Genomic DNA, 27186 nt, shown 5'->3' on the forward strand with positions numbered 1-27186 from the left:
GCAAACATGCAAAACTAAGATGGTAAATGTGGTAAACATTACAGCTGCTAAAACATCAACATTATATACATTGTTGTTGCGAGCATGTTAGCATGCTGATATTAACATTTAGCTCAAACCACCAGTACACTTAAGTGCAGCCTCACAAAGCTTCTAGTTGCTGTGACCTATAGTCCTGTTGATTAATAATATAGTCATTTAGTCTACAAAAGGTTACAAAGTAGTGAAATTGAATTTTTCCTGACAACCCGAGGTGGTATCCTTAAATAGCTTGTTTCGTCTGACACAGTCCAAGAAAGATATTTAAAAGATTGATATTTAATTTAGAAAACCCTGAACCAGAGAGGAAAAGCGAATTCAGTGTGAAGCCAGAGAATGTTTCATACAACAACAACAGCAAAGACTTGATTCATTATCAAAAATGCTCTCAGTTAATTTTCTGTTGTTCTAACTAATTGATATATTGACTAATTGCTTCTGCACTTCTATCCTCACACTGGACTCCATACTGTATCCAAGATATTGGTATGTACTTTGAACCTTTGTGGTTTGTGTCATTAGAGACACTTAATATACCTTAAGTGACAAATATGCACTTTAAATTGATGCATCTACATTATCTGACATTGATTTTTTTAAATGGCCGTTTTTGCCAGCACTTGCCACAGTGTGGGCAAATGTTTCTACACTTGTCCTTCACAATCAACAAAACACACGGTTGGGGCAGGACGTGTTGTGAGGAATGTTAACAATGTGAGCACTATTTACAAAAACTGCAGAATGGATGTTTTTTCCTCAATGTGACAAATATGTGCTGACAAAAAATAACCAGATGTATTCAAAATGTCAAGGTATGCATTTAATTCCTTTGAAATTTACCTTTTTCAAATGCAACAAATTTGCCCTTTTATGGGCACTGCCACAGTGACAGGCTATTTGTTGCAAGCTGTTCTTTAAAATGCAGACAAAACATGCAGGGAGAAACCTTTCCTCCTGATGCTTACTTCGGGGTAACAGTCTTTTATTTCAGAAACCTGCAGCAGATTGACGGGCTGACAAGCTGCAATAAAGTGTTCTTTGATCCTTCTCGCGCTCTAAGCTGCACTCCGCTCATTCTAGTCTTCAACTTAACATGTAACTTTTACATTACAAAGATCCTTGCCTCCAATCACCTCTTCAAACACGTCATCTCTCCACTAGTCGCGCTGCATTTCTTCTCTCCTTGACTCACCTCTCCTTTCTTTCTTTCCTCCCTTCATTCTGCCAAGTCGCTTTGTGCTTTTCATTCTTAATGTTAATTCACCTGTGATCTTTCACTGCTCTCTCTCCGCTCTGCCCCCCCCCTTTTCTCGCATCTCTCCTTCACTTCTTTTGTCCTTGATTACCTAGTAGTGAGCTCCTGGCTGTGTCTCCCTGCCACTGGGTAATGGACTATTTGCATGCAAATGGCAGTGCCTGGAAAGATTAGACAGGGTGGAGTGGATGGTGGAGGAAGCAACGGAGGAGGAGGAGGAGAATGAGGAAGGCAAGGAAACAGACAGACTTTATTGAAGGAGGGAAAGGCGGCGGAAAAGAAGCTCAGAACCAGATGAAAGGCAGGGATGAGTGCATTCTGCTTTTTATCGTTTTGGCTGTCTCGAGGTCTAGATGATTGTCTTCGTTAAGAAGCTATTATTGACAGTTACTTCTATGCGTATGCGCGCATGTGCATCTCACTGCAGCTGTGTGTTTGTGCGTGTGAGTGTATACATGATGCTCAAAGGCTGAGAGAGAAAAAGTTTGAACGCCTGTGCCTCAGTATTTGCATGTTTATGTGCGCCTAACTAGCTTAGCTCCAAACTTGGGGAAGATAGGGCACTGCGGCATCTCTTTTTCTGAAAAATTAAAGCTGGAGACCAAAGGTTTTTTGTCTGGAGAGAGAAGCCCAGGCCTCGCTGCCTCCTCCCCCTCCTCCGACTCCTCCAAATAAATAAGAATTTTTGATTACAGTAATCAGGGCCATTAATAATGCAGACGCTGTGATGATGCAGAGGAGATGAAAGATGGCTCTTCTCAACCTTTCTGTGTTAGGAGCGAGGGGAGATAGCTGCTAGCTAGCCACACACACACGCACACATGCACACACACACACACACACACACACACACACACACACACACACACACACGCACACACACATGCACACATGCAAACACTCACCCACAAGTATTCAGCATCAGTGGAGACTTGAGACCCAAAACACAACCTAAAAGAGATATAAAGTTTTAGGGCTATTTTCATCCGATTCCCAATTATATTTGGTGCAACAGTCCTGACTAGAACAAGGGTTACGTTTAGGTCATTTGAGAGCTGTTGATAGATATTACAGATATATGACACAGGGGTAAGCAGCTCTATATTTCATAGAGAGAATTGGAGAGTTGTGAATTGGATTTGCAGTATTTGATTGTTCTCTTTAGCACTTTGTGAATGCTCCCTCTCACACCTACCTCTCTCTCTCTTTCTCTCTCTCTTTCTCTCTCTCTCTCTCTGTCTCTGTCTCTCTCTCTCTCTCTCTCTCTCTCTCTCACACACTCACACACACACACACACACACACATAAAATCAGAACATATTACATACCTCACCTTCTTCACTCTCTCTCTGTTGCACACACACACAGTCTCCTCACACCGTGTATACCTCTCCTTCCCTGAGGGTGAGTTGGCAGCGGGCCAGCAGAGGGGGGTGGGGGGGTGGGGGGTGCATAAAGAGCTTTTGTGGCTGTTGTCGTTAATCAGGCCCGTATGCTTTCTGACAGCAGCGTGCGAGGAAGGGAGACTGTCTCTCCTATAGCCTCTCCATATGCTTGCTCTTCTCCATTAGCTTACATCAGCCAGACAGACAGTCTCCAGTTACAAAATGCTAAAGCGTAATGGCACACAATATCGAAAGGAGGCAGAGGGAGGGCGAGACATGGGAGAGAGGTGTATAGCACCAGGGTGGCATAAGCCGGACGCCCCGCTACCCCACATTCACGTTGGAGCCACACTGTGGGTGAGTGAATGAGGGGTTAAAGATGGAGCCGTGTGTGATTGCGCCGTGGTGTGTATACATGCTGGCTCGTGTCTGCTGGTCCATCTGTTGGCATATCCGTGAGCACGCACTTCTGCCAGGCACATGGACGTACGTACATCTGCAAACATGTAGGATCAATCATATGTGATTATATCTGTGTGTGTGTGTTTGTGTGTGTTCATCACAGATCCACAGAGACCATGTCAAAGACTGTGTCTCCTACAGGTGTAAGCCCTGAACATCTGGCTGGCACATTTCAAACGCTCTGAAAGGCAGGAGGGGTGGGGCAAAGCCACAGTGTAGGGCTGTACCACAGTCATTAAACTGCAGAGGGTGTGGGGTGGAGGGGCAGGACTGTACCACTACAGCATACACCTGCTCCCTGCACGTCTGTCTGCCCACAATCCAGTATTCTTCCACTATGTTTTCATGCAGTGGGCAACCATGGAAAACGACAACAAGGCTAAAAAAGCAGACATCTGGAGTTAATCAACACCGCAATGGTTCATCAGCAGTGACAGGGAAATACCAGTTTACGAATTTAGAGGCATTGTTTTATCAGCGATGATAAAACAGCAACTTTTTTAAAGCTAAAATCAGAAAATCAGGATGTTGCATCAGTATTGATCCACTCGCCGAACATAAGGGAAGAGGATTTGAAAACTTCTGATGTTAAATAAGTTCACCCCCCCCCCTAAATAAATAAAGTGGAGTCACTCAGGATATTCACCTAGTTTGAACTGGCTGTCCTCAGAAAACATCGCTAGCTAAAAACATAGGCGTTGTCTTTTCTATGCCTCGTCTGACAAGCCTTAGCATGAAGACATTTTTTAGAAGGTCAGATAATTGCCCAATTTTTATTACTTTCCAAAACAAAAAATTTGACAGTCACCTCTATTTTTGGCCAGGTGTGGAAATGTGTCAAAATAAGCAGAAGATTATTCTCTATGCTGGCAGCAAAGGAGGTTTTTCACTTCCAGAAAAATTTGGAGGAAAGTGGCAAAAAAAAGAAAAACCCCTGAAGTTTTGAAAAATACATGATTGGATGACATGTGATCCAATCCCCCGTTAACCTTGAATTTAATTCAAGGTTCAATAAAAATACACCAGGAGATGCAGCTACTGGTCTGTTACTACATTTATTTGTCTATAGCCTGTTTTTAAAATCTTTTTTTAGATGACTTTTGCTTTATTTTTCACCTTCAAAACACCTTTTTGACACCACTTTTTGTAGATTCATTGGAGTGGACTCACTTTCCATCCTTGTTGTGAATGAGTGTGTCCTCCCTGTAGAGGCAGGATGTTTAAAGGTCTTCACTCAGGTTTTGTGAGGCCTGTCAGCTTTACTGCATTATATTTAGCCTTCACAAATGTTTCATAAGCAGACGATAGAAAGATGTAACACAAGATGATCTGTGATGGCAGTTGATGCCAGATGACTATATACAGTAAATTTAGTTATTTCCACCATATATTGCTGCTGCTACTTGGTATTACACAGTAATATAAGCCTAAGGCGTTTACAGTATGTTTATCTTTTGAAGACTCTATGAAGACTTTGACGCAGTGATGTAACTAATGCATTCATTACATTATGCAGAGGCCAGTAGTTAGCAACAGACAACACTTGACCTCTGCTGAATTCCACTTACATCATCTCCAGTATGGGATTAATTCACTGTACTCACACTCAACATGAAGTTTACACATGAATGATGGAAGCACGGTGCCGGATTTAACATTCATACTATGGGCACTTGCATGTCAGCACTCATCAGCTGGAGTCAACTATGCTCATGGTGTACGTGATTCACATGACAGAGTGGAGAATTAGGCTCAGAGCGAAGATTCTCAATGGGGTCCGCAGCGTCGCTCACGTCAGCTTCAATCGAATCTGGGTGAGTCAGGTTGAGAGGGTGATGCATGGCCGGACTCTCAATGCTTGTTCTGTTCGATCTCGCAACGAGCCCGCGTGGGTTTTGACTCAAAGTCAGTCCCAATTCACTGCAGCGCCTGCTCGAATTTGGCTCATAGTTGATTCCGTTGTGATTCAGACTGATTCAGACTGGATGTCCACTCAGTTTATCATCTGTTCTCATTTGAAAGAGAGTCACTTTATCTGACAGCGGAGTCTCTCCACCATGACTCAACACGAACGTGGCGGTCCAGTCTACTTCAGTCACAGCCTGCAAGTCGTGTAGCACGTCGTCTGATGCCTGCTGCGCCTGCAGATGCCAGGGCGGCTACCTCTGTTGTAGGATGGGGCACAGGTCACCACCCCTCTGCCTCTTTCTCTCTTCCCTCTCTTTTTTTCTCTCCTTCAATCACTCTTACCTCCCTCCTCCTCTCCACTGCCTCACTCTCCTCTCCTCTCCGTCCCTCTCTCTCTCCCTCCCTCTCTCCTCTTTTTTCACTCCCCTGCACAGACACGTTAGTCAAATCTGCCCATTATGCGCTTCGTTGGCCATGCATCGGTTTTTATATCTGGCATAAAGCAGTCAATGACACTGAAAAGAGAGAGCACATGAAAAGAAAAAAAAGGGGTCCACACAGAGAAAGGAGTCTCATGGTTTGGTAGCCTTTAAATGCGAGCATCTAAGAGTAGGCATCAGTCGTCAGTGTCACTGTTTGTTTTTGTGAATGCTTCCTCGTCATTGGTGTATACAGGGTAAGACAGAAGGCTTGTTACAATAATTATACACTCTGCAGTATGGCCTATCATTTGCCACAAAAGACAGGAACAAGAGCAGGCCAGAACTGTTTTCCATATAAAATTATTGGGGTTGATGATTTTTGCAGTCATGCTCCGGATATATATAAATACATTTACCATATGTAATGTATTTACATATTTAATTCATTTAAATTTAATTTGCCGCTGATAGTAGAACTGGTATCATTTAAAAGTTTTGACACTAGTAAATTAATGTGGAAAAATTTGGATTTAAATCAGGAGCTATGTTATCTGAAAACAAGACTTCCAATCTGACCAGGTGCTCCATGCTCACATTTCAGTCAGTACCGTAACGTTTCAGTCAGTACCGTAACATTTTCGTCAGTACCAAAAATAGTATTGAGGCTTAAGTGGGTGACATTTTATAGCTGAAAGCATCTCCTTAGAAATTGGGTTAAGATTAAGAACTGAAATTAAGGTTGGAATAATCTATTCTGTCATGATATGTGTGATGTGCTCAGCCCTATTATTATACCATTTCATTCATATAGATTCCATTAGGACTGAACGCTGTGTTTTCATGCCAAGCAGTCGGACAGTGTGGCTTCTAAATTCTGTTCCGGGAAGCCACTGGCCGAGCTGCTGGAGGCATAAAAGCAATTCTGGATCCTGCACAGTGTTGCAACTTTTTGAAATATAGGGCTTTGGCCGTGGCTATAGTTGCCTGTGATGGGAGTGAGCTGTGAAGACTATAATCAGTGTCAGCTCACACAGCCAGACCTGACACCGCACACTGTGAGACGCAATATCTCTCCCTCTCTCACACACACACACACACACAGACACATACAAACACACATATGCACATCATGCACACACACTCTTTTTCAATCTGTCTTTCTCCGTGTCTTTCTCTGTCTCAGTCTCACACCCACGCTTTCTCTCCCTCTTTCTCTCTCTCTCTCTGTCACACACACACAGATAGATGCTGGGTACCATTACAGTGAGTGACCAAGCACACAGGCATCAGGGGCGGACTGGACAAAGAGATTGTCACTCCACGTTCGGTGTGTAGAGTGTGTATTGCCCTCACCGACACAGGAATGGCAGGACTTGTGTCTATCTATGTGACAGTGGATGTGATACCCAATGAAGTGTGTGTGCCTATGTGTGTGTGTTAGTGTCTGGTGTGTGTGTGTGTGTGTGTGTGTGTGTGTGTGTGTGTGTGTGTGTGTGTGTGTGTACTTATGTGCATTCCTTGCCTTTTATCTGGGTATAGCCTCAGAGCAATTCACAGCCTGTCACTCACTCTCTAGGACTGGCAGTAAGAGTGAGAGGGAGAGAGGGATGGAGGATGCAGAAAGAAGGGAAGAGAGAGAGAGAGAGAGAGAGAGAGAGAGAGAGAGAGACGGAGCAGCAGGAGAGAGAGGAGAGATTAAGAACAACTGGGAGATGGAGAAGGACAGTGAGAGGCTGAGAGGGAGGACAAGAGAAGGAAAAGCAGGGAAAGTGATACAGAGAGCGGGAGAGGCTGTGTGCTCCCTTGGGTGCATGGGCTAGGGCAGCCCGCGGGCGCAGTTGGCATGCAGCTGGGCACACTGTCGCTCAGTCCCTACGGCAGGCTGTGTGCTAGCACTGCCTTCCCTCGGAGAGCAGAGGTCGAAGGGAAAAAGGAGTGTATGTGTGTGTATTTGAATGAATGCGTGTGTGTGTGGCTGCTGCCTCATCAAAAATGCCAACACTGCTACACATATCTGTTTATGGGCTCATTGCTCAGTCCCGTTGTTGCTCAGGGGGACCATTTGCAGTCACACTTGCATAATGATAATAATAGGGTGACTTGGAGTGGTTGTGTGGTGTGTGAGTGCGCTTGTGTGTGTCTGAATGCATGTGTGTATGTGCATATCGGCTCCTTCATTTCCCCCCTCTATTCATCTGTCCGTCCTTGTGTCTTGAGCTCTCCTCATCTCTTGCACTTACCTCAATCAACCCCCTGACACCCCCCCCCCCCCCGTCAACCCAACCCAACCCTTGCCTTCCTCCTCCTCTTCCTCATCATGTCCCTAACTTCTCTCCGCCCTATTCCTGTCACCCGTCCTGCCTCCATCACACCAGCACCCACACCCGTGCCCTGGCATGACCCTGTGGGCACACCGCAAACTGCCGGGGCACAGCCCACTTTAACCATAGACCGGACGAAAGGTGATGATTGCATCACACGCATCGCTGGTCCTCCGCTGAAACCAACACCCCACCAACCCATCATTAGTTCACATGCCACATTGGGTACGCTCATTTTTCTTCCTCCCCTTTTTCTAATTTTACAGGGCTGGGATCATTTTACACCCAGCATGTTTTTTCTTTTTTCTTTAACCGCAGCGTGGTTTGGGCCTGCAAAGAATTTAACAGAGGGAGAGAGAAGACAGAAAAACAGACAGGGAGCGAGAGGGCCCTCCCAGTGTAGTCCAACTTATATGTGAAAACATTAATTAATGCGTGAAATGGAACAAGAAAATAAGAAAAAGAGAAAAGAAATAAAAAAGGAAAAAGAAGATACAATAAGGGACCAGGGGACTAACACTTGAATGTCTTTTTTTTTATGTCTTCATTCAGTAAACTGGTGGGTTTAGCTTAGCCTATTTTAACTGCAGGAGATCTACTTAATCAACCAGCAGCTGCTGACAAATTAAATAAATACGCCTTTTTGAGCACCTTCTCCAGTATTTATTACTCTACCCATCGGCCTGTGTTTGGAATAACATTTTTTTTATACATGAAACACTAAAAAATCAAAAGAGGAAAAAGTGGTGGTGAGCACATGTAAACTGGAGTTCGACTGGAGGTTTCATACAATGTAACTTTTTATTTAATAGTTAATTAGCAACCTTAGCAAAGTTTAAAGTTTATAGTTGCATTTTACTGAGAAGAACTGCATCTTTATTCCACAGACATACACGAGTTAAGCTTCTGTAAGTTAAGCTAACGTCACTGTTTACTCAGTAAACAGCGATGGAATGGGCTGACATTAGTTCAACAGGACCGATCATTAATTTGCCCCAGAGTAACCCAGATGATCTCATAAATGTTTGCAATGTGTGATTTTCATACCGAACACTGCGAGGGTGGAGGGGTAAACACTTGCTGTATACTTGCTGTACAGGTGTCATTTATGCTTGCGAGCTCTAAATTCCTGTCTCAAGATGCTTCTACTCAGTCTCATGGCCATGTGTCTTCCACCATAACAAACATTAGTGCTGCTCATGCTGCTAATTCAAAATCCTCCTCTTGAATAGACGAGGGAAAGCATTTTCAAGAGGAGAATTGCACACGCTGTACAGTATGTTCCCAGGCTTTTATCATGTATTCTCTGGCTTACCTAACATAACCTGTTACCTCACATGTTTTCTTGAAAACATTTTCTCCAGTATGTATTGGTGCCCATATCATTTGAGCATCTGTGCCCACCAACTGAAAGCCAAAAAAAAATATGTGTGTGTGTGCCATGCCACATTCCTGCCATCTTACTAACCACGTTCCTGCCATAGCCTGGCGATTAAAAGCCTTTACCTCCAAATCCCCACCACATAACCTAGCCCAGCAGTGAACTAAGAGCACAGAAAGCCCATTAAAATGGGAAGTGCATGCCAGCTTCTTAATCGAAACACATGTAAGCCATTAAGAGTACACTTCGAATTCTTCTCTCTAAGCTACAGGGGGAAACGAGACACAGAGGGAGAAACAGCCAGAGACAGACGTCAATTTAGAGAGAAAATTTGGGATTCTCATCTCACTTAAAACAACTTCAAAGTCAGCAACAGAGGGAGAGAAATGGAGATAATAGAAAAGAGACATAAAAAACTCAGGGAAAGTAAGGAGAAACTGGGGGCTTCGATTAGTGGGCCGGATGACGGCAGTATATGAGGTGTTTAAGCACTGAGTCCACACTCTTACTGGGCTTTTGCATCTTCAAATCCCCCCCCCGCCCCCTCCACAACTTTCAGATGGTTTGGCCGGGGGTTCTTTGAATTGGGTCCCTATGGCGACAGCCCGGCTGGCGGCCAGAGCAACACTCCTTCCTGATGCTGTTTGGAAGTGGCAGGGATCACAGAAGGCCACTTCTGAGCAAAGACACTCTGCGAGGGCTTTCTGTCTGTCTCACTGTCTGTCTCTCTCACTGTCTGTCTGCCTGTCTCACTGTCCGTCTCTCTCACTGTCTGTCTGTCTGTCTCACTGTCCGTCTCTCTCACTGTCTGTCTGTCTGGTGAATCTTCTCTTAATTCAGCTTAATTATCACAGGCAATATCACCAATTTCCTCTTGTATTTTGGTTTCATGTTTCTTTATAGTTAGTAAGTATGTTTATTAGGGAACTTTCTGTAATTCATGCTTTCTCCCCCTCTGCCTTCCTCCTCCTCTCCTCTGTCTCCTCGTCTCTCTTTCATTCTTGCTCTCTTCCTTGATCTGTAATTCCTAATTCAACCTCCCAGTATCAGTGTCTTGTTGTTGTTACGTAAATGACAATAATTACACACACATTCGCACTCACATATACATAACAACATCCACTCACAGACAAACTCTCACTCTTGTTAGACACACACATTCCCAGTGTTTTTGTTCATGTTTCACTATAATGTGATGTTAGAGGGAGTCACCAATATTTTACGGATTTCCATAACATAACATCCATTTTATTTATTTTTATTTATATTCATATTGATCATTTTAAAGCAAACTTATAGCAAGGATTTAGTGTTTTCACCATGAGGGGTTGAAGAGCATTTAAAATGGTATTTAAACTCTTGTCACTTGGGATAACAGGATAGTAAAGTAAATGCATTTACTAATAAATGAATGGATGACAGAGATACAGTGTGACTCATATGGTGTCTAGGCTCATGTGTCTGCATCATATCCCATTGCAGTGTTCCTCAAGGAAATTGTTTAGCTGAGGTGGTAAGCCACCTCGGTCCTGATTAATCCTGTCTTCTAATCAGTTTAGTCGGCAGGCGAAGGCTGAAATAATAGCTAAACTCATTACCTGTATTTACTATATGAAACAGTGCTTCTGCTATTCTTCCCGTAATATTAATGTTTTCCCATTTCATAAAAATGAAACGGCGAGGTGGCCCACCTCTGCTTTAAAAGGCTGAGGGAAACCCTGCATTATGTAAGATTTTTATAAAAAATGAATCCGCCTTTTTTTTTTTTTTTAATAAACAGACATATGAATCTGCTACTGATGCTGTATGTGTTTGTCTTTTAATGTCCTTTAGAAGTGTCCTGGGCAGAGAGAGAGGCTCATAAGTGGCAGCTGGCTACTAAGAGGGAGTCTCATGCACACACACACATGAAAAAAACCCCAAAAAAACACGCTTGTTATGGGTTATTTCCAAAGTTTTCTTCATCCTCTCTGCTCGGTTTTTTCTTCATTTGTCCCACTGTCTTTTTTCCTCATTTTCTTGTTTTGATGCCACTGATGTTTTTTAAATGCCCTCTTTTTTCCTCTGTCTTTCTTATTGTCAAAATCCCTCATGCACTCTCTTTGAACATGTGGATGCACACTCATGTTCACGAGCACACATCATAGAAATACTCCTCTATCCTGGACCCCTGAATGAATCCCTCCCCTCCCTCTGTCCCTTCCTTTTCTGCCTCACTTTTTCTTTCCTCCAACAGGCCTTCTTCTTCTTTCGTTATGTCTTTCTGCCCCCCCATCCCTCTCTCCCTCCCCACAATTGTGTCTCTCCATTGCTGTTACACTGTCCCCTTAGATGACCCCTTTTCCCTCCCTGCACCAGTCTCTGTCTGGTTTCCCCTCCCTGCATCCTTCTCTTTTTCATCCTCCTCCTGCCTTGCGAACCCCTCCCTCGCTGTCTTTGATATCGTTGGCCTCTGTGTCGGCCGGCCCGGCAGACCGCTCTAGGCTTTTTGACCAGGGTCACAGCAGAGGAGTCCCTATTCAGCCCCCCCTCAGTGCAGCATGGACACATCTAGCACATGGCCTTAGTCACACTTAACACTGACAATAGTGGTCTGACTCTCTCTCACTCTGCAGTCTGTGACCTTATACAACAAGATCCAGAAAGCACTCGGATGTGTCTGTGTGTGTGTGTTTATGTATATGTACAGTATATAAAGTATTTGTCTTTAATTACTGCATGTGTATGTATGTGTTGTGTGAGCGTGTGCAAGAATAAGTGGACAACTTACCTTCACTATGAAATTATAAACTCACATTATACTGTATGTTGACAGTGTGTTTGAAAGAGGTTTGCTGTGACTGTGGCAGACATTTGCAGGTGAAACACACCTTAAGATGCATGTCACACTATGAACATCAGTGACTCTCATTTGAAGCAGACAAGACATGTTTGGCTTTCAGCTCTGCCTTTGTGAAGCTCAAGCCAGTTGAGGCTGGAACATCCACAGGTGCTTAACACTGATGTTCGCATGGCTGTTTGTTTGATACTTCCACAGCTTTTGGGTGTTGAAGTTGAAGTGTTTTCTCCTCTCCTTTGGATCTGGGAGGTTTCCTTGGCAGCTCTTCTGCAGAGCTTATGCAACCTACAGCAACTCATAGCACCCTTTCCCTGCATAGTATCACAGAGATGTTTACATGTAACTATACGCCAATCAGCCACATCATTAAAATTGGTACCTGGTTTCAATGTTGTGGCTGTAATTTCAAGTGTACATCGCTACCTGTGGCTTGAAAAGAGTTCAGGCAGGGAGATGAAGTTGTGTTTGCCTCAGCTGACTTGCATCAACCTGCTTTATTCATGCTTCACCATCCAGTAGCTCCTTCGTGATCTGCTTGACTACCAGCTGATACATATTCATACTTGAATCATACTCATACAAGTGTGCGACCTTATAACCTGACTCTTCTCAATATTACTCTGCTGACACCTTAATGTCAACACTGTTTCCTGCTGCGGCTCCCTCCACAGCTGCTGTTCTCCCAGCAGAATCCTCGTAGATTCGTATACTGCTCAAAAGCAGATGTTTTGAAATTGACGTTAAATTTGCTGACAGTTAAATACTTTGTCTTGGGCTTTGTGGCGTGTTTCAGCTCATGACGTCTGCATGTATGGGTCAGGTGGACAGTCAGGATAATAAACAATCTCAGATGAACAGACAAAGAGAGGTGGAGAATGAGGAAAAGATTAAAGAGGCAGTAAATGGTAACTGCCCAATGACATAGCAGAGCGGTAATTGTACAGTGACTAGATTCCTCTGTAGTGAGCGGTCTATATTGTGCACGCATATGCCCGTGTTTGTACAGTATACATGTGCGTGTAAGGGTGTGTGTGTGTGTGCGTGCATGTGTGTACATTGCAGCCACAGGCAGACACATGGGAGCCTGAGGAGCGGTGAATATTACAGAGGAGTGGACCACAGAGGGACCAGGCCCATAGCCAGCAGACAGGCCCCACTCATAAATCCTTTCCACACTGACGCCTCTGCCCTCTGTCTCTGTCTCTCTTTCTCTGTCAATCTGTCTTTTTTCTTTTTCCTCCACTTAACATTTCTCTGTTGCGTCTCACTCACACTGCACGTCTTTGTCCCCCTAGCAGGGAGAAGGGAGTTTTCACTTGTGAAATATTCAGTAATCATGACTCTATCCTCTCTGGAGGTGGAGGGTAAAGAAACAGGCCCCAGTCCTATGCGCTGTGGTAACATGTCACGACAGAAGATCCTGTAGGAGCTCTATCTTTACATAGTCACTGAAATGTCAACTTTCAACAGACGCAGACGTCACTTCACCTGCAAATCATCAAACTATATTTACTGGACTGGGTCATCATCAGCTTCTTCAACAGCAGAAACAAACTTCAGCTTTTGGAAAACTGACTGTAAAATCCACAACCTTCTGCTCCATTAAATCTTCATGGATTTTGTTTCAACTCATGCTCTGTCAAATCTTCATGCTCTGTCTGAGACAACATGTTCCCGGCCACAAAGAAGAGGTTTTTGCTTTTAGAAGTTCGTTTTAGCAAAATCCTTAGCGAGCAAACTCATTCTTAAAAGTACTCGAGGAAAAGTGGTGTGGTTGAAGTTACTACACAGCACGTTCACATCTGCCAAAATAATTATGTCACTAACCTATATGTCACAACCAGTTTCAGAATAGTGTTTTAAGACTACTCTTGGCTACCTTCATCTGTCTGAGATGTCAGTAACTGACAGCGATCAAATCAGACAGCGATGCTCTCACTGTTAGCTAAACTGCATTCAGTTTGACTATGCCAACAGAGTAACACTGACATTTTCATGTACAGGTTTACCACTACTCCAGCACTTTACTGCAGTAAGGAAGGCGAGACCACTCTATCTGAGCCTTGCTTATCTTGGCTTATCTAATTTGAGGGGGATCCCAGTCGGTTGCACATAAATAGCGTGTAGTGACAGCGTTGCTACATAAGGCTTTGAACTTTTTGTGCCATGGTATTCGTCTCACAATATAAATAAAAAAATTAAACTCACAATTTTTAGGCAACAGAAAACAGAACACAATTACTGTTTTCAAGCTACGTCCATGCTGCTATGTTTTCATTTTAAAACTAAAACAATCTGCGTCCAGATGACGTTTAAGCTCCGTATCAGAAATAATCTCTGTTCATACTATCACACCTGAAATGAGCATTCACGTACACTGGGGATGCCAGGACCGATATAAACAGGAAGCAGATTGTCTACTCTGCAGTTGGTTATTAGAAGAAAATACAATGAACGTAGAACAGCAAAAGCTGTTATAATATTAAAATACAGAATTTCACTGCTAGAAAAGACAAGGTCATTTACGCTTTTAATTTGTTGTCCATGTTGCATTTAACCTCGGTTGTCATGACAGGTAAGGCCCAATCAGAGAGCAACCGTGGAATCTACGTCATTGTTTCTCCATTTTTGCACACCCAGATGACAACGCAACCCCGCAGTTTTCAAACTAAAACAAGGTCACCGCTCCAAAAGTCTCCGTTTTTAAGGGCTTGAAAACTCTGAAATAGTGTGGACTCCAGGGGTTCCCAAGGCAAAAGTTGTAGGTTGGATGTAGCCTCAGAAGAAATCATGTCTGAGAAGATCTTTTCAAAACTACCACAATGCAAAATTACCAATGCGCTTCATCTTAATTCCTGCCCATCTGTCCACCTTGACTTCCTCCCATTTCTCTCGCCAGCCAAGGTGTCACAGCAGCAGAGATCTTTTCAGCAGGCAAAATGTGTTGTGAGTGGCAGAAATTAGATTGATTTTAATCAGAGAGCCTATAATTACATCGCTGCTGCTGTTGTCACCGATGCTGACAACAGCCAGCCCTCCTATCTGCCTGTCCTTTAGTATGACTATATCTCTTTGTCTCCCTGCCCGAAGCCTGTCTCACTGTCCGTCTTGCTGTGTCTCACCGTGTCTCACTGTGAACCCGCTACTTGACTTCCTGTCTGTCTGCCTATAAAGTCCTGTCTTAACGCATGTTCTCCTGTCTGTGTTTCTTTTTGTCACCTTGTAATAAGCAGTGTATTTACTTGTTTATTTGCATGTCCCCTCATACAGGAGCGATTTTGCCAGAAGGGACAAATGGCACGGTAGCCTTGAAATGGTAGCTCACAACAAATGACCTTGGTGCGATTCACAACCTTCTGTTGGAGTCTGTTTGTCCTGTGTGCCGTCGCTCTGCTTCTGTCCCCATCTTACCCTGCGTATATGAATGTACTGTCTGTTGTAATACGTGGCCTTGTGAATTGTAAGACTTCCTTTTTACAACACCTGCCTGTGAGTCTGCTTTCGAGTTCAGCTATTCACAGTCACAGCTATGTCACAGTCTTTGTCACAGATAGGAAAAAGTGCAAAAAGTGATGAGGAATAGTTCAGTTAAAGTGCACCGTTAACGTGCATTTTTGTTTTCGTAGGGTGTAACCTGTATTGAAAAGAAGCAAAAGCAATGGCAGACCATTTGTAAAAGCCACATGGTTTTTACAAATGTTAGCAGTAAATATCTACTATATTACCGGCCGAATCCCAGCTGAAACAAAATATTGACAAACAGATGGCGTCTGTTCTTTGCATGAGTCCAATGCACAATGTATTTTTCTGTTGATTTGATTATGCACAACTCTGGATGACAAGAAGCATTTATACTATTTTTTTAACCTCATACGTGCAACCGCTTTCTTACTGTGCCTCTGAGAAGCAATGACAGCACAAATAAACAAACACGCCTTCACTACCAACTGGTTAAAACAAAGGTATCCAAAAAAAAGAACACACACAATAAAAACACAATGAAGTTTACACCTCATGTCTTCTTTGTTGGTAGTTGTTCCTTTTTAGCAGTATTTGCATGTACAGCAGAGTCTGCCGTGTATAATAAATGCACCGCAACAAGTGTGTGCGTTCCATGACAGAATTTGGATAAGTGTTATGTGTTAGTGGGAGTCATGTGTGAGGTCACAGTTTAATAGCTGCCCAATCACAGCTAGTGCTGCCACTAATGGAGACCCACAGTGTCAAAATGAAATTATTAAATGTAGCATTATGAAATGAATAATGATATGAATAAATACATACAAAATATTTAATATAACCATGAAAAGAGAGTTTGGAAAGAGGACATTTTGAACTTAAAACTGCTGGAACCAAATAAAAATGACCTGCAGTAGACATATCATAATAATGGGTTGAGCTTTAAAAATGTTTTGGACTATTTCAATTTACAATTTTATATTGTTGTTTTTTTTATATATAAATTTTTTTATGATTATTTATTTCATGATATCTTATTTATTTCGACCTGAAGACTTATTAGGAGAACAGTTATATTTCTGAAACTGTAAATGTTCACTGTGAAGTGTAAGATGAATTGTGATATGGAATATAATAGGCAGACACTTAATTGGATAACAAATAAAAATGAAAAACCTTTTTCAATTACATTTGAAAACTCTATATTTAATTCAACATTTAAAGACAGAGTTAAGAAAACTAAGATGAATAATTAATTGACACATTTATTAATTTTTTACTTTTTTTTTTTTTTACTTTGGGTGTTTCAATGCATAAATGAAATGCAAATTTAATTAACTGATTTATAATTGCTTTTCTAAATATGGCACCACTTCAGATATTTAGTAAAGGTTAGCATCCTGGCAGTTGATATATATAAAACTGTGTTGAACAGATACTTCTGTAGAGCTGATTTTCTCACATTTAAAATAAACATTCACATCACTTAAGTCGCTCGTGCGCTCTGCTTTAGTAATTCTTGCATAGTAGATGCAAAGGCATTGATTTTATGTCACTAAAAATGTCATTAAGGTGTAAACTATGAAATGAACATAATCCTGTTAAGTTGGAGCCATCTTAGAGCAGGAAAAAAAAGGTCCTGTGGCCCTCCTTGTTCAAGACCCTTTGCATCCGTCTGTCTGCTGGTCCACCTTCATGTTTGACATGGCAGGGAGCAGCGTGGTGAACTCTGCTGCCTGGTGGCGCACAGGACTTGTGACACTGCTTATCCCCACACTGCGAGACGCTGTCGCCGCAAGCATGACAGAAGGGCATAGGTCAACTCCTCTCTTCTCCGTCCATCAGCCTGAGTGCCAGCGGGCAGAACGGACTCCCAATTAAATGACTGTGATTCCCTCATAAACAAGGTCAAAGAGAGAGTTAGGGAGAGCCAGAGCAGGGTTTTGGACCAAAGAAGCAAAGGGAGAGAGGACAAGCAGAGGAGATGCAGCAGCCAAGGAAGAGAGATAGAGGCCGGGTGAGTGTGCATGGAGGGAGGGAGTAACTGGGAGGAAAAAAGAGAAACAGAAAGAAGGGAAAAAGAGAGGGAGATTTGAGAGACAGAGGGAAAAGGCAGTATTAATATTCACAGACTCCCAGCGCTTCCTAAATATTTTATTACTTCCAGCTGTTTGATGTTAAGGAGACTCACCAGAGAGCCCCCCCACTCACACACACACACACACACACACACACACACACACACACACACACACACTAATTAAAATGGATACATGCACACACCATCACAAAGCCACATTCACAAACCCACATGCGAGTAAATACCAACACACACACAAACTCACAGTCACATGAACAACATGCACAGAAACATGAAGACCAACACACACACACAAACACACGTAAAAACGTGCATGTTTACAGCCCAAAACTAGCACACACCAAACCACATGCAGTGTTGATACAGAGCTGTACATAACTATAACATGCAAAAGTAAAAGTGCATTTAGAAAAACTCACACACATGCAAATGCACCGCCACTGCCCGTACATCGATCATAATCTGTTTTTCAGGAGTTCTATCACATTTATTCATTTATTTATTGGCTTATTTATTTATTTGTGTATTCATTATTCGTTGGACTGACTTTCTTTTTATTTGCGAGCTCGGTTCCGAGGGGAGAGCGGGAGAACATTCATCTTCTGATGAGAGCAGTCATTAATTCAGAACAGGCCCATCCCTCGCTCTCTTCCTCTGTCAGTCTGTCTCTTTCTCTCTGTCCATCAGACAGGCTCCCTCGCTCTCTGTCTCTGCCCATCAGCCCGACTTTCTGCCACTGCCTCTCCCTCTGTGTCAGTCTGTCTCTCCTTCTCTGTGTTTCCCAGTCTCTCCCAGGCTCAGTCAAAGTCTCTCTCCTTCCTTCTCTCTTTGCTTTTTCTGGCAACACATTCTCCTTCTGCATGTGAGACTATGGCCTTTGCAGACTAGTTATGAAAATGCTGTTTACGTCTGGAAATGATGTGTCTAGTTCCACAGATCTTCCACACTGAAACAACAGGAAATGGGCCGAATTTCTTCTTCACCGTCCACTTTCAGATGACAAACAAAATTGTGTATCTTAGTCGACTCGACGCTACACAACCTCAGCTGATTAAACCTTTGTTCTGTCCTCTCCTGCTCTCTGTGATCACCTGTCCTGTGCTTTCATTCAACCAAACTCAGTCCGTTCAGACAAATAGAGTAGTGAAAGTTGGGTTAGAGAAGGTTATCTGCTTAATCTGTCACACAGACTCCAACCAGACTTACATCATCGCTCTATAAAAACTCAGTTTTTGTTCTGTCCATACTTAAATGTGAGGCCAGATTTTTTTCAGCTTTATCCACTCTGGGTCTGAAAAACATTTAGTTTAGTGTGGACATAGTGTAAACTGAAAACAGCACCATGTAAAGTGCGGTTTGCTCCATTGGTGGTGGTGGTGATTGGGTCGGGGTGGGGGTGGGGGTTTAAGAGCCTTTGATGATGAAATTTGATTCAACAAGGCCAGTTTGAAAGATTGATCTATGACTTTGAAGGCTTATTGGGTACCAAAACATTGCACAGCAGTTTATAATGCTATGAGGATTTTACGACTCTGGAAAGTTATCACAGAGACAAACATTTTATTCTCCATCTTCACGATCACAAGTTAAACCCTAGAAATATGGCGTTCACATTACAGTACAAAGAATGTGTTTGCAGTCATACGTTTTCACATATGCTATGATTATACTAAGAATGATTTTCACAAAGAAAGACTCACAATCTTTGTTTCTTTAATAAATTAATCTTCCGTCTCCTGAAAATAGAACAAGATCTAATACAGCACAGCTAGAATCTGCATGTTCCTCAGCACTTTTCCCCTCATTCAGCTGCTTTTTGTAGCCATCACTTCATTTCTGGCATGATTCTGGTTGGATCTTTTATCTCCTCCTCTTTCTTGCCTTTTCAGGGCAGTCCACGTATTTTCAGTGAGGTTCGGGTCAGGACTTTGGAATGGCTGTTCCAAAAGCTTGTAGCAGTATGAGGAAGGATTGTACAAGTCTGGAAAGTTATCACATTCTTTTATCCTCCATCCCATTGATGGTAAACACACGCTGTAAAGTTATCCACCAGGAGCGTGTGCTTGCATTTACAGACACTGATTGGACACAGCATTGTGCTGCTGGATGACATGTTGTGTTTTTGACGGATAACCCTGAATGTTCTTTTGCAGAAATTCTCTCCACCATCTCTCCACCACATCACCACTGTGCCAACCTCATTGGTCTCACTGAAATAAATTGGGAGGGGGGGTCATTTATTCACACATTGGTCTGGACATAGCCTTACTGTAGACATACCCTAACTTGTCCTCCCCTCTTATGCTTTCCCTCTGTCTCCCCCCCCCCCCCCCCCCCCCCCCCCCATCTCTCCTCCTCTGATCCGTCTACCCCCCGTGTTCCCAAGCCTGTTAATCAGCAGATTGTTAATGAAGGCCTGAGTTCAAAGAAACAGAGAGAGAGAGATTGAGGGAGAGGAGGCACAGAGCTGTAAGATAGGGAGGAGTTTTGGACCAACTGTCTGTTTGTCAAAACATGTCCACCCGTCTGTCTCTTTGCCTGTCTTCTCCTCTGATGTGAGTCCCTCAATGAGCTCCCCGCAAGGACCACAACACAGGATTTGCTCTTTGGGTTTCCCTTTCATGTTCCATTAAATGTGAGCGAGAAGGAGACAGAGAGACAGCCAGAGAGGGTGAGAGAGAGATTAATTACATGTTTCAATAATGGAGATGAATTAGTATTATTTAAACAGTGACAGTATCAACTTGTTGTCAAGCATTTTGCGAGGCACACACTGGAGTTTTAACTTTAATGGGTAAATTCATGTCTCCCTGTGGCAGCCTAAAAGTCACATCTTCACATCTTTTCCCTCCTTTCACAGCTCCTGTACATCAACCACGCTGGCATCCGAAATTGTTGTTTTCGTGCATATCATTTCATGTTTATTCCTACCTATGTTAAGCTTCCCAAGCTAGAAAAAAGCCTCCCTGACATTTATCTTTTGCTACTTTTCCAGTGCTTAGACAACCCACAGCTTTTATGGGAGACAGCAGCACAGAGGAAACTCTCAAAGTAAAAATGGTCAAGTTAGAAGCACTAACCAATCAAACCCTTCCCCTCCCCTTTGTCCTGGTGGATGCCAACATGAAAGTGAAAATATACAAAGGGAAAAATCTGACATAGTGTCAATGAAGATGTCACACAGTCCCTGAAAAATCATCAGCCTTGGCCCCTATTTGAGCGGGTGACAGGAAACGATGAGGGGAGAGGGAAAGAAGGCAGAGAGTTACTGTAGAGAGGAGAGCGTGAGCTCTCAAACCACATCCCAACACCACAGGCCGACTTCACCCTTTTTAACAGCACCATATTTCCCCAAAATGTATCAGATGTAGCACGTGATCACCAAATGGCAGTGCAATCTCTGATAATTCTAGAGAGGAAAGTGCTCTCTGCTAAAATCATTTACAAGGGAGTGACGGGAAAATGTATAACTGTTCAAATAACTATAATAAGTAAAAATAACTCAAACATGTTGGCACTCATGGCCTTCACATGTGCTCAGTCACATACACACACATACAAACATGCATTTAGCATAACACACACATTGACCCCTAGTAAAATGGGAAAGAAAGGGCAAAATCAGCTGTGGTTCCCAACCCAACCTTCCTTACAACCTTTAGGAAGGGCTGTGAGATAAATCTGATAAAAAATGTTAAATGATCGGTGATGGGCTCATAAAGAAATTACTCAAATGAAACAATCTGATGAGATAAATTCACTCTTGGGTTGATTTGCTCTCAATTCAATCTGGGTGGATTCTCAACTGGTTCATTAAAAGTGGCCAAAACTGGGATCCAATCAACTACATGGATGGATAATGAGATGATAGCATACAGCGGCCCCTCACGCAGGATCATTTATGCTTTCTTCAGCAATATTTTTGCTGGTCTAATACAACTAAGTGCTGCTAAACAATGTGATCAGTACATCCTTACTTCCGGCTCAGCTCTTTGACTGTTCAGCAAGACAAGTTAATAACAGCTGCCTCATTAAAAAACTCTGGCTTAGCGGCACTGAACCCTTGCACCCCTGTGCCAATGCCTTCTCCAACTGCTCATCCACAGAGGGCAGGTACTGTATGTTGTGTTGCACTAAGCATCTTCTGGTTTTACATGCCCTCAGAAATTGGAGCTGTCCTGCATTAACCCGAGGTCTTTTAACTGTTGAGAAGCTCCAACACTGAAGAGCAATAAGAAGCTGCACTCCATCTATGGCGATATACGCTGGGTTGGTGTGAGGGTATGAGATGTATACTGAAGTAACAAGGTCTCTGGTTGAACTCTCACAAGAAGGATATGAGGGAAGTGAAGAAAAACCAAACAGCGGGCATCCGCCTCATACGCGGCTCTACGGGGTGCATTTGTGTGTGTGCGTGCATGTGTGTATGTTTGTGTGTGTGCATGTTGTGGGTGTTTGTGTATCTTTTCTCCAGCAGGACCCCCAGATCAAAACCGCAACCCACTCTCCCTCCCCATGTCTCTCTCTTTCTCTCTCTCTCTCTTTCTCCATCTCTCCACCCCCTCTCTCATTAAAAACTGCAGGCCCTGGCTTCTAATTAAATCCCACTTGAAAAGTCTTAAAGTCAGCCTCAGATTGATTCAATTTGCATTTCTGAACAGAGAACATTGCCTAAAAGGATTAATAAATTGGACGAAAAAATGCCTTCTTTCTGCGCCACGCCGTCAGAGCTTGTAAGACAACATCCAAAGAGAAATATCCCCCCTCACCAAACGTCTATCCAACATATGCTCTTGCTTTCTCTCTTGCACGTCCCTCCCAGGATGCCAGCAGAGATGGGAAGTGTGTATCAGGACTCTGTGAGTGTGTGTGTGTGTGCACGCGCATGTGCTCGTCTGTGGAACAAGCGCAGAGTCCTCTGAGGCACAGTCGGGAAGGAACACACGCAATCTGACTCTCGCTGTGTGTACATGTGCATGTATGTGTGTGCGTGTTTATTTATGTCTGTGTGTGTCTGGGTATTTGTGTACGTGTGAGCAGGGCGACTTTGTTGGAGCGTGCCAGAGTGCTGAAAGTGGTGAGGAGGCACAGTGGGAAAAGATCCTTGCCGTACTGTCTGTATGTGCAGAAACAGACCGCGATGGTGGAGTCATGCCATTGGCTAGTGGACACCTACAGCAACATGTTTGGAAATCCAAAAACACATTGCCAGCTAAGAGAGCCAGATTCAATTAGTGCGATAAAATGAAAAGAGCAAGCAAGACATTCCAAACAGACCAAAGACTGATACTGTTGCCAAAAGAAAAGAGCAAATACTAATGTGAGAATTTACATTTGCATCCACACAATAAGTCCGTCTCAAAAATTGTACATTTACAGGTTCTTTGTATATTTGTATCATGTGGAACTGTGGAACCGCGCTAACAAGATAAGAGGAAATTACTTCTAAAATGTCCTCTGATGACAGCCATCAAATGAATTTGCATCTGCAAATCAAACGGTGCAGTTTGTATAAATGATTTGCATGTTCTTTGAGTGAATAGAATGAGCTTTTTCCAGCCAGGCATTTTCAGTGTCTTTCAACCCTCAAAAATATTATTAAATAGGAGGCCAGATTATCTTGCTTATCTCGTCTGTAACACCTTTATCAAATACTTGTGAGTCACATACTGGATATCTCTCCTTATATGTTCACAATCTTTGCTGTTTGAAAGAGCTGCTCTATGTTGGTGATTTTATTGCATCAGTGAGAAACATCTTGGTACATGTAGGTGAAACATTATCACCTGTCAAGTGACTCTCATAGACTTCACTCAGTTTTTCTTGGACAAAAACATTTCACAAGAATTGTATCAACTAATAGGTTTTGTGTGTGCAATTTGTTGAGCCATGGGAAAGTGTGATTTATAGTGGAGCGGTCTGTTGGATGGGACACATTGTCAGTGTTATTATTTGCCAGTCAAACAGGCTTGTATAATGGCTGATGGACTTTCATAGACTGCTGGTAGCTCTGTTGTTGAAGCGTTATTAATAAAAACAACAACTACAACCATATGGAGACCTCGACAAACAGACAGGCACACATTATACAGTGGGCATGGCTTCACCGCACGTCGCTTGGTTTACCTATAATGATACCAACACAGAGATAATGTAGAATACAAACACATCTGTGACAGAACTGTCTGAAAAGGAAACAAAACCAAAGAGTTTAACATCATAAAAGACAAATTAATGTTCTTTGAAAGTTGAAAAAGACATCATTATAATAAAAGTTTGAGAGTCTTAAAAGGACAGTGAGTGGCAATGATGATAATAAGCAGAACTGTGCTGTGCTCAGAGGAAAGCTGAGATACATCATGATGATGTGAATGTACAAAGCCCTGCCTTGTATAAAACAACACTGACCCCTAGTGATATTAGTCAGAATCATCCAGGAAGCGATTTGCATAATACATGCATGCAAACAATTTTGAACACACTTCTCTGCATGAGGACAATGAGGACTTCAGTGGGGTGCAATACTTCTTTATGAGTGTGTCCATGTGGGTATATATAAGTGTACGTTGGGTAGTCTGGCTTTCTCATGTGTGTGAGTATACATGTGGTCATAAGGTATGTGCAGGTTATGTGCATGTGTGTTAACTTCACCACATATGTACAGTCATGGGAGCATTTACATTTAAGTGCACAGTCTGCGTACAGTGCATGTCCATGAGGTGTGTTTGTGTGTGTTCTAATAATGGTGCCTGGTGGACTGGGGCTTCCTTCGATGCGATGAAGGCCGACAGGCGTGAAACAGGTCCAATCAGGCGCGTGGGTGCTGCCAATTAACCCTTTTCACCGTGTGAAACCAAACATAATTGCCTGGGGTGCAGGGGGCCACTGGGCCATGGCCTGCCCAGCGTAGGCTGAAATGGGCATTAGCAGTGCTGCCAGGTGACCATTACACACAATTGAACTGCTGGGTGTTTCTTCAAATCACATAGTTACAGTTGCTACCAAGACCTAATTGGCATGGCATTACCAAATGGCCCCTATTTCTAATTTTCACACCTACACAATTTATCTGAAATATCTTTAGAGATATTGTACTGTGCCAGGTTTATTACACTGCTGCAGGCACATTGTATTACAGAGATATTTTGGTCTGATTTCACTCTGGGAATGTGGATTATGTTTGGTTATGTTTGAAATAAATTTCACTATTTGTAAATGTTCAGAATATTATAAAGAGCCTAACTGGAACAAATAGTGGTTAATAAGTTAAGCTTTGTGTGCACTGATAATCAAATTTTATTCATGTTATGCTCAAGGCAAATACCCCACATTTTTAGTCAAACACCCAAAACTAGAGCACAGTATAAATGAATCTACAGCAGTGCTCTGTGCAGCAGTAATGCAGCAATAACATTTACTAAAATTCCATTCTTATTTGACTTCCTTTCATATTCTTGTGATGAATTATTGATCATGGTTATTAACACTGTTTCATCAAATTAGTGTTTATTATTAATAAGAGACTTTATTTCAAACATAAGAGTTCCATAAGTGCATATGTGACTTCTGGAAATAGTCTGTTGGATATGATATGATAAATAAAACTAAAGTATGTTATTAGATGTTATGAACTTATTTTGTAAGAATGTTCTAGTTTGGTCTAATAGTATGTCTAAATAAATGCAAATTAAAGATATTAAAAAAATAAAACAAATTTCCATAAATAGTTTTACCTAAATTTATGTTAGTCCACAGATTTGTTGTTCATTAACATCTCGCAACGTCAAGATGTTTTGGGAGACTAAAGGATATTAGAAGTCTGAACTGACACTAGAATAACATTGGAATAAAAAAACAAACTTAATTGGCCAAGTATGTAAGAAATATGATTCCAGTTTCAAAGAGCTCTCATCGTATTAACAGTGCGAAAAATGAATTTACAGGCAGATACACACAGGCATAAACAATGACAATAATGTACAAAAAAGATAAGGGAACATTAACATAGCTAGTACTGTATTTAAAGACAAGTAGATACATACTGTTCACATAAACAGCAAATAGAAATCTGCATTCACTTTCTAAGTAAACATAAAACTGTCACTGTAAAATGTGCATACATGGTTACAAAGAGTGCAACAGTGTGGGGTCGGGCAAAAAATGCTGGGATAAATGTTAAATGTCAATATTGATTTTGGTTTATCAGATTAGGGGTAATGCAAATATGTTTATGTTGCTGTATGTGCCAGCACAACAGATAAGCAACAATAAATGGCAGTACAGAAACACCAAAGATATGTTTAAAGTAATTTAGAAACAGTGACACCAGTACATACAGTGCAACTACTACAAAGAACTGACAGACTTATGTTTTAAACTGTAAAAAATGTTGCTTAGTACATAGTAATAGTACATTTAATTACCACATTATACCCAAATCATTATATTTATCTAAATGTTTATTTCAATTTATGAATATTAGTGGTATATGATTGTCAAATGTTTTTAACTTACAAATATCAATGTCATATCAATGTTGGCCTCAAAAAACAAACAAACAAACAAAAAGTACAGGAAGTACTCTTATGTATTCAAGTACTGTTGATTTATTTCATGTAATAGGGACATGTATATAGCAAATATCATGGCAAAAAAAAACCGTTTGCAATTGTCATTCCTAGATGCACTTGTCAAACACACACAAAACCTTACAACAAAACATGTACAAAACAGCACAAGTCACAAACTTACAACTTACAAACAATTATACAATAGAAGCAAGAATAGAATAGAAGACAAGCAGATCATTCATGACCGATCCCTCTTTAAAAACAGTTTCAATTTGAGTTGAAATGACCCCTAGATGTTTTGCTATTCCAATGTAAAAGATAACAGATAAATGATACCTGGGGTATTAGATGGACTGCTTTTTTATTTACCTTGGGGTAAAGCAGGAAAATGAATCAAGACTTTGCTTTTCATACTGTTTACAGTACCGTTATTTAGCCGCCAGGGGTCGTTGGTTTCCCCCATCTCCATCCCCGGTTCGCTCGCTTGACTGACTGGCCAACAAAAAATGTTGGCAAAACACCCCCTCCTCATCGTGTAGAAAAAATGGCGGACAAGCGCTAAATCCACATCAGAAACAAACACACACGTTACAAAGCAAGGTAAACATCCTCGGATACACCGAGCAACGTCTCCTTTTAGGCTCAGCTTCAGCGTTGAGCCCAGATTAGCACAGGCTAGCCTCAGTGGGCTGGTATGCTCCCGTTTTGCTAATGCTAATATTTATAATCAGGTCAACGAGCTAGCGAGCCACCTAGCATGCTAAGCTAGCATCCTGGGCAGTGGGCATGTCTCTGTGTAGCCGTGCGTAGCATAGCATGCTGGATGTGTTGTCTGCACTGGCTTCACGTTTGACTGTCATACTGAAATATCCTTGTATGATTTATATTATACCTTCGTCGTTAGGGTTAATTTAGTCTTAACTCCCGAATAACGCAATTGGCGCTGCTGTCACGTAAATAAGCATCTAGCGCTCATGCAAATGTAGCACAGGGGAGAGAGAGAGAGAGAGAGAGAGAGAGAGAGAGAGAGGGGGGGGGGGGGTG

At 42.2% G+C, this 27186-nt stretch overlaps 1 protein-coding gene across 5 annotated transcripts in view; it reads left to right on the plus strand.

The window, feature by feature from the left end:
* LOC139612719 (polycomb protein SCMH1-like) overlaps nucleotides 1–27186 on the plus strand; it is a 61297-nt gene that overhangs the window by 18187 nt on the left and 15924 nt on the right. For 2 of the 5 annotated variants that reach the window (XM_071468592.1, XM_071468594.1), the window contains exon 1: nucleotides 26577–26742. The exons of the other annotated variants lie outside the window; for them this stretch is intronic. The gene's annotated coding sequence lies outside the window, so the exon portion shown is untranslated. Of the gene's footprint in view, nucleotides 1–26576; nucleotides 26743–27186 lie in introns of those variants that run through there. 5 annotated transcript variants of the gene reach the window in all.

Source organism: Trachinotus anak, unplaced genomic scaffold (assembly GCF_046630095.1).
Source record: "Trachinotus anak isolate AG129_WGS33_773 ecotype Australia unplaced genomic scaffold, CSIRO_AGI_Tana_v1 ptg000032l, whole genome shotgun sequence".
Classification (NCBI taxonomy): Eukaryota; Metazoa; Chordata; class Actinopteri; order Carangiformes; family Carangidae; genus Trachinotus; species Trachinotus anak.